The sequence below is a fragment of the Thunnus albacares genome, chromosome 12 (assembly GCF_914725855.1).
Source record: "Thunnus albacares chromosome 12, fThuAlb1.1, whole genome shotgun sequence".
NCBI lineage: Eukaryota > Metazoa > Chordata > Actinopteri > Scombriformes > Scombridae > Thunnus > Thunnus albacares.
Genome location: NC_058117.1, coordinates 21,139,431 through 21,148,546, shown reverse-complemented (window position 1 = coordinate 21,148,546; position 9,116 = coordinate 21,139,431). Strand labels below are relative to the sequence as shown.

Below are 9,116 nucleotides of genomic sequence, written 5' to 3'. Positions count from 1 at the left end.
CTACTTTTACTAAACATTTGATTGGTCTTAAGTGAGAAAGTTAGACGTACCTGACAGAGCTTTTAAAAATGGAGGCAAGTTCATGATATAAAATATTACAAATGTTACAAAACAGGTTAATAAATTTCAGGTTCAGGTTTGGTATAATATCATCATTTAAAGCTTGATAATATCATGGCCAACTAGACTTTCAAAAAGGCAATGAGCTTAATTACATTTGAAAAATATGTTTGACATAAATAACATGATTTACAGCCATATACTGATACATTTAAACACAACAACAAATATGAATTCACATATTTAATAATACAACAGCAATTTAGACTATTTCCTGCTGATATTTCCTACAGAATGCTATGTTATTATGAATCATAACAATATTGTTTAATTTCTTTTCTGTGCACTGAGGATTAAAGGGTCTGTATTCTTTATTACAGGAAAGATTAGTCTTATTTTGTTTGTTGTTTAGGTTTTGTTTGTTTGCTCTGGGGGAGGAAGTGGTAGTATGTAGAATAATACATTAAATAATCATATATTTAGTCTGTGATAAGATTCTGTCTTCTGTTGAATCTTTTAACAGCTCCAGAATAAATTAAACATTTTATTCTGCAGATCACCAATATAAAATTAAATTAGAGTATGCTAACCTCTCATAAACAGCTTGTTGAACCATTGCTGTATTGTTCATAAAAATATAGGCTTTATCCCTTTTCCTCATTTTTTTAAACATTGTGTTTCCTCCTTTGTCTTAGCAGTATCTGTTTAGCTGTTGTAAAAGCCCAAATAATCCATCTCCTTTAAAAAGGAGAAGTCAGAGTTCTCAGATGTGTTCAGTGGTTCAGTTTTGCAGAAACTTCTTTTTTAGAACTTCAGAAATATCTGTTGGATATTATTAATTAATTAATAATAAAAATTAATTAAAAATTAATGATTTCTAAGTGCCGGACAGTCCAGAGTATGTACATGTACATGAGTAAATGTAGAATAGAGGCACCGATCTCTTCAAATGTACAAAAAAATCCATTGGTATTAATTGCATTTATATAATTTGTGGTGAATGCCATATGTGTACTATTTTCAGTTGAATAAACCTTGTGTCAATTTCTTTATACACTGTATTAATGTACTGTACTGTACTGTATTAATAATATAATATGTATTTCCTGAAGAAAATGCATGCATTGCTGCCAGCTGACTAGACTGCAAGCTGCTGCAGCAATTTTTTAAATCTTGTAGCGCCACCTACTGATGAAATTGTATCAAATCCTTCAGAGTTGTTCAGCTTCCCCATCTGTACAACTTTACTGCATTTGGTTGCCATGGAATATTACATTGAGAGATATGACAGTTAATAAGTGGTATTGTGATGTTTCACTAATGGCCACAAATAGGGTTATTGGTGCCATGCTTCAATATGTCACACATTCTCATGGAGAACTTGTGTACCAGGTTTCATTTTATTTTAGACAACAGAAGACAACAGAACTGTAGAAATATCATGTTATAATGTCATGGAGTTATGGCCCTTAAGTGCATCAGGCCACGCCTTCAAAATTTTGGTAAACAATTACAGACAAACAAAGCAATCCCAAAAATGAAATTCATACATTTTGTTCGGAGTCATCTAAATATGGTATGTGCCAAGTTTGATGAAAATTGTATGAAATATGTGCCAAAATAAGCATAAAATGTGTTTACCAAAAAATCCAAAATGGCAGAAATTTTTTATAGGTGCAAATGGGCGTGGCCTATATCGGTCAAATCAGCTTATCCAAGGAACACAAGGAGCAAATATTTTGCTACATCTCACGGTTCATGAGTTATTAACCAAAACGTAAATAACTGACCACATGGTGATGCTATAGGTATCATGTTTTAATATGTTAAGTATTTCCACATGGGACACCTGTCCATACAGTATTAATACTTACATACAAGCTCTGCACATACAGAAGAACTGAAGAAACAAGAAGAGTGAGTGAAGGGGGACTTTAAAGTATGTTTTACTGTATTTATATATGCAAGTAGGCCTATATTGTTAATGTCTGCATTTATTTGTGTACACATGTAGGACAGGTGGGGATTCTTTGAGAAAACATGAGGCTGGATTGTACACAGGCTGCTCACCCACACACACACACACACACACACAAAAGAGATTTGATGAATAAATCTCAGGTCCATCACTCTGAATTATAGTCAGTTAGAGAAGGGAAAGAATAAGACAGGAATAATTACCACCACAGAAGACAATTCAAGCAATAAAAGAGTAAAGGAAGGAACAATGGGAGAACAAAAGAGGAAAAGATGAATGAAGGAGAAAAAGAACAAAACAAAAGAAACATAAAAAAACAACAGCAAATGTTTAATTTATAAATTGCATCAATTTCCAATGCTGCAAAGGCAAGTTATTGGCTCTCACTGAAATGATCCTTGGAGACAGAGAACAAATGAATATCCAACCTGTGGAGGCTTCAGTGTGACACCTGTTGCTAACAGCATATGGATGAGAGCAGGTGTTCTGGCTGTGAGGCTGATTGTGCCTGCTGGTGATGAGCAGAGACTTTGCAGGTCACACTAATCACAGACATTTCTTTTTCCCAAACAAAATAATCAGTACTGACACTTGTGTAACCTACTGAAGGAAACTGAAGGCTTTAAACATTTGCTATCATGACAGTATGCCTCAGATACATGGTTTTAGAGGAGAATATTGTGGCTGAAATTATGTGACTATATAAAAAAAACAAAAACATGGACAGATCTGTAACAACACCCATAGAGACATTACAAAGCTATGTGTTTCCGCTTGCTGTCATCATTATCAGTTATTTTCAGCCAAAGAAATCTGAGGGTGGAGCTGCAGTAACCACAGCTGACTGAAAGTTCTGTTAATCAGATCAACATGGACACAGGAATTAAAAAAAAGTCTAAATATTATTTCAGTTAAACAAATGCTTTTCTAAAAGGGATCTTGTTTCACTTGAGTTGTCATGATTAGTACCAGTACACAGTAGCCTGTTGTATGATGACTTATGTGGCTCTGGAGAAGCTTTATCTGAGAAAATAACCCTGATGATGTCATTGTGATGTCATCAGGGTTGTCTCAGGTTGGCATGGATACAACACATAAACAGAAAGCCTGTGTCACAAAGTAGAGGTGTGGAGTTTGAAAGATGTGGCCAAGTAACATGCAGGGAGGGTCTAACAAAGAGGATTATGGGAAGTGTAGGATCCAGCGGTTTTTAAACTTGACTCATATTAGGAACTAAAAGTCAGGACATTTTAGCTTCTTCAGTTCTTATCATTCATCAAAAGAAATCTGAGTCTGAGTTCAAACTTCCTAGAAGAACTTTAAAATCACCACCATACGGGACATTGTGGATTAAAGGGGAACTCCACCAATATTCCACATCAGACTGTGTTTCCAGGTGGTGGAGAGCTCTACTGCATGTGAAAAAAAAGTAGTATAAAGCCTTTTGTGTCTCCAGAGGGAGCTGTTAAATGTATCAGATTTCATTTGTTATTAACAAAACATTTAACCAACAATAACCCCCTCCCCCCCGTACTTGGTTTAACCCATTACGTTGCTGATGATATCAGCAAGAGCATAAAAGCAGGAAGTGTTTGGTTGCCACACCCTTTGACTCTTAAGGAAACATGCTGAGTGTGGAAACAGACCAAAGGAAGCTAATGTTTAACTCCAGACTAAATCAATAAATGACGAAACTCAACAATACCTGACTTGACTTGTTTTAAGCAGTAAACATACTGTAACGTGATGTAACTATGACAAAACATAACGCTAAACACAAACAAACTGTGGATAGTATACGCTGGCTAAACACACAAATTACATGCATGGTCAGAAATAAGTCAAAGTGTAAATGGAGCAAAAAAAAAACTGAAAGCACACAGAGGAAAGAAAGAAAGAGAAAGGGGCTCTTTATACCAGACAGTGAGTGGACATTCAGATGTATTGGATTCAGCTGACTATAATTACTTAAAAGCTCACGTGGGGTTTGTCACCAAAGCTGCTTTTTTATCATCTCAAGCATATAATCAAATTGTGACCGTTTTGCTCTCTGACTGATGAAAATAGATTCATGCACGCTTTAATATCCAGCAGGCTTGACTTCTGTAATGCTTATCTTATCTGATGGATCCAAAAAAGTTAGAAATCAGTCACAGTTAAGTCAGAACTCTGCTGCCTGAGTGCTGACTGGGACCAGAAGCAGAGAAAACAGTCCTTACATTTGTTGCCTGTCAGTTAACGTATTGATTTATGAATTATTTTACTTGCTTTTAAAGCTCTTCATGGTCTTGCACCAGCATATTTGTTGCTCACAATGTACCAGAACCAGTACAGTCCCTGATGTCCTGTGGAGTCTTCTGCTTGTTCCAAAGTGGTGAAACAGCTTTAAGGCTGTTGGAACAGACTGTCTGAGGATCTGAATGCAGCTCAAAGTGTTCATGTCTTAAAACTTAAAACCACCTTTTCTGCCTGGCTTTTGATTAGAATATCTTGTTTCCATTATTTATTCTATTTTATAATTTCTTTCATTGTATTCATGTTTAATCTCTCTCATCTATTTTAATTGTCATTGTCTTTGATCGTTTCAATCTAATTCAGATTTTTCTTTTTTAGATCTATTTTATTGTTTTTATTTTTTTCCACATGTGCATTAGTCTCAGCATTAGTCTATCATATTATTCCCAATCATTTGTACTGTTTACATTCCTTCCTTACCTCTCTTATTATCGATCTGTCATCTGTAAAGCACTTTGAATTGCACGATTAATTGAGTTTATATGATTTAGCTGGGTAATTTGTTAGTAATTATTTCTTCTGACACTATAACTACTTTTTGAAACAAAATAATCAAATTTTTGGGTGGGTGTCTCTCTGTCAGTGCGTGTGTGTTTTTTAGAAAATAGCCTCCTGGTTTGCTCCTCTTACCTCACTGGGACTCATTTTTTCAAAGTTTAGTAATCTTATGTCCTCTGTTACATCTGCACCTCAGTAACATGCTTTCTCCCTAGCTGGCAGCTTTTATCCGCCTCCCTTTACCTCTGTGTGTGTGTGTGTGTGTGTGTGTGTGTGTGTGTGCTTGATTGCAGGAGTAGAGTCAGGTGTGCGGAGTCAGGTCACCAGCTGCCCGTTGTCATCATCATCCTGCTCTGCTTCATATACCTGGTTCCTACCTCAACACTCTGTCAGATCACAGACTCTGTTCATACAGTCAGTCATGCTTCCAGCCTTACTTCTTACTGTTCTGGCAGTATCTGGCATTCGCCTAACTCTTTCTCTGTGCCTGTAGAAAACCTCAGCCTGACTCTGGTCCTGTCTCCAGTCCTCCTGCCTCACCTGCCTTCCTCAGCAGCTCAGCACACTCTGCCTGGCTCCCCTTGGCATTTCTCCTGCCATGCTTTGCCCCAGCTTCTGCCTGACTCTTCTCAGCATTCCCTCTGCCCTGCTTGGTCCAGTTTATACCCTATTCTCAGCCCCTGGGTTCTAGCTCCCTGCCCAAGCCTGTGCTCCAGTCTTCCAGCAATAAACTATCTTTCTAACTTTGTCCCTGCCTTGGTGTCTCACAACACTTCTACACACACCACCATTTGAAAACTTTCAACATGTTGAACCCCAGAGATAAGCAGAGCATTAATATGATGTATAGATAAGATCTTCAGTCTTTACAAAGCAGTTAACACTGACAACACACAACATAACACAGAGTAAAGCTCATGTTTGTATGAAGTATTATACTCATTATAAAGACGAGAGGTGTAATCATTAAAGTGGACACACCTGCGTGGTTCTATTGGGCTTCATGTAAAGTTTGTGAGAGACAGACAGAAAAGACGCAGTGAATATCTGAAGATTATTAGATCTACAGTGAAGACTGTTGCGTATTTCCACAACTGTAATCAAGATCAGATTTTCATATTTAGACTTTTAATCTCATAAAAAAATTAGGGTTGCAGCTCTGACGTTCTTATAATATTAAAGGGCGCTGGAGACGCTCTGTATGATGGTACATAATAAACATGTTAAGCAACTTTGTTTACAAGAGCAAGAGTTATGAGGAGCACAGAACCTTGTAATCTAACAGAAAGCCGACTATTAACAGGCCTTAACTGCAGAACCAGAAACTCAGAGCACAAATTCACATTTTGTTGAGGAAAAACTGATTTGCCTAAGACAAAGCTTCTACCTCAGAGATTTGTACCTTATTAGTAGCAGCAGGACTAGCTGAGCATGAGGAAGTACAATATGTGTTCATACTGTTTGAAGAAATGAAGAGACAGTCTGCAGATTGCATTGCAGTCAATGACAGCATGACAGCGCTCTCACATCAATTCAGGTTTAGATCTCAAAAACTAACTCTTCTGGGAAATATATTTACATTCTGAGAGCGAGGAGGCTTGTGGCAGCATGTTAAGGTATGATATGTGCTTGAGGAGTTAAAACTGTTGGAATGAAGCATGTTTAGATTTATTTTACTGGTCTAAAAAAATCTCTGCTCTGCACTGACGCCTCATCACTTGACACACTGGTGAGATCTGAAAACTGCTGTAAAAGCCCTCACTTTAGACTTAGATTGCTCTAAAAGTACGTAAGGTGTCACAACACAGAGTACAGCTTTGAAAATTCAAAGGGTTGTGAACGTTTTAAAGTGTGAGAGAGGTCTGTAGGAAATGGGATGTCCAAGGGATGCTTCCAGCAATCACATAATAAAAAGAAGTAGGTGGAATAATAAAGAGCGAGAAGATTAGGATTAGGATCAATAATAAAGATTAGGATACTCAAACAGGATTTCCCATCATCAGATGTCTCATCCATTGTTTTCTTTATTATTTACTTTGATCAAAGAGTCACACAATTGTTCATACAGTAAGTAACAGATCTTTGGAGCAAACCCAATACATGATAATGATTTACTTAACCGGTCTTCAACTGAGCTGATCTGCCTTACAGGTACTGTATACAATAATTTACAGGGTGGTAGGTTATTTACATCATGTCCAGTCCCTGCAACCAGGAACAACTCTTGTCTCCAACCTCTGTATTCACTGTAATTACAGCATGCTGTACAGTCAAGGTTTGGTGTAATAACCGCTAATCAATGCGGCTTTTTTGCTTTTTCAAGCAGCAGCTTTGTAAGCAGGAAATGAACAATTCAATACACGTATAGATCTGATGTACACAATATGTCATTCGTTACTGTGAATCTGTGGGACATCTTTTAGATGGTACAGTCCCTGGTGGTCTAGTGGTTAGGATTCGGCGCTCTCACCGCCGCGGCCCGGGTTCGATTCCCGGTCAGGGAACTTACTTTTCATTGGCCACTCATACACATTGCTGCACTTTCCGCCTTAACACATATCATTCACATGAATTACCGTAAACTGAACTTTGATATCCTAGTCATACCGTTACACAGATCACCAGGTGTTTTGTTAAAGTCTCCCTCCACTCAAAAATATGTGTTTCTTCTTGTTCCTTCAGTTGGATGTTTGAGCTTCTCTGTGCAGAATGATGGATGTGCAGAGTTTGACACTAGAAGTTTGTTTTTACATTAATCTGCTGAAAATGGAGTGTTTCTGTGTAGGGGAGACCAGGGACAGTTATAACACCTTGAATTCTTCCAATCAGAAACAAGCTACAGTGATTACATTCACTCTGCACATGCTCAGTTAGATTGTCTTCTTGCTTACAAAAAATGAGCCACATTTGAAACTTGAAAGTTACTAGCAAAAGTGTTTTTTTGAGGTAAAAATTTAATTTTTCTTTCATATCATATATTTTTTGGATACTGTTCTGAGATCAAAAGTCTAGGAATCCAAACAAGTATTATTAGAATCACTGTTTTGTAAGCTACAAATAGAAATGGCTAACAGTGTCAAACTAGCAGTCAAGCTAGTTCACATGAGGTGAAAACATGGCTGGTGATACTGGGACGGTTACAACGCCTTGTGACACCCTTCCCTGAACCAAGTTTCATTTATATTTTAAAAACCTAAAGGCCTACATAAACTAGATAGATAGATGGTGGAGCTGGTGAAAAATAACCTATTGTCACATGATGATAAATGTTGTCTTATGATAACTCTTCTTCTAGGATTATCCAATTATCCATCAAAGTTTAGGTTGGATGCTGCAGATTCTTGTGATTTCTGAATAATTTAGTGTGTTTATCCCATCATACATTTTGTTTGTACATATCGTATTTTCTGACATTTAAAGGCTTTTGGTTTACATCCTACCAAACATAAACTCACTTATAAGTCAAAAAAGGAAAAAAAAAGTTGAATATTTAAGTGATTTTTGACTATCCTGTTTATTCAATAAGTTTCAAATGTGGCATTCAGTGTTTTGCTCTGTTGTGACTCTGATCTGTCTGCATCACCTCAGCCCCTCTTTAATCTTTTCACCTGTTGCGTGCTCGAGCTTGTTATTCACTGACGTACAGTAGCTGGTAGATTCACTCAGCATGACGTCACCCCATATGTGCGTCCTTCTGCCCAGTATTTACCTGGGTCAAGTCATAAACGTCAACACCGGAACTGGAGCGATTTTTGACTTCAGAATAACAGTGTAGATTTTTTTTTTCTGTATTCAATCAATCAATCAATCAATCAATCAATCAATCAATCAATCAATCAATCAATCAATCAATCAGTCAGTCAGTCAGTCAGTCAGTCAGTCAGTCAGTCAGTGAGTCAGTCAGTCAGTCAGTCAATCAATCAATCAATCAAACTTTATTTATATAGCACCTTTTATACAAGTCAAATGCAATTCAAAGTGTTTTATACGTGATTGACAAACATACCGGGTGACGTCAGGTAATGTGGGACACTTTTTGGTAGATAACCAAGAAAACCACCTAAAACTTTGAAGACTACCGTAAGTGTCACTTTGAGAACTTGTTATGGATCTCGACATGGATCTCTGCTATATTTCTATAAAAAAATATGTTGCCGAGTAAAATACTTTACAAACTTCGCACCTTTAAACACATCAAGAACCCCTACCTCACTCCGACGACATGTTCAGGTAAAATGGGACAGTCACTGATGGTTATTTTAAAATAGGGTGATGTGAAAATTGG

At 37.2% G+C, this 9,116-nt stretch overlaps 1 long non-coding RNA gene and 1 other non-coding gene across 2 annotated transcripts; both read left to right on the top strand.

The window, feature by feature from the left end:
* The first annotated feature begins 5,125 nt into the window (after positions 1–5,125).
* On the top strand, positions 5,126–5,579 carry LOC122994185. Its single transcript, XR_006406527.1, has 2 exons — positions 5,126–5,245; positions 5,325–5,579. It is a non-coding gene; the product is annotated as an uncharacterized LOC122994185 (long non-coding RNA).
* A 1,684-nt stretch (positions 5,580–7,263) lies between these two features.
* trnae-cuc lies at positions 7,264–7,335 on the top strand. Its single transcript has one exon. It is a non-coding gene; the product is annotated as a tRNA-Glu (tRNA).
* The last annotated feature ends 1,781 nt before the right edge of the window (positions 7,336–9,116 follow it).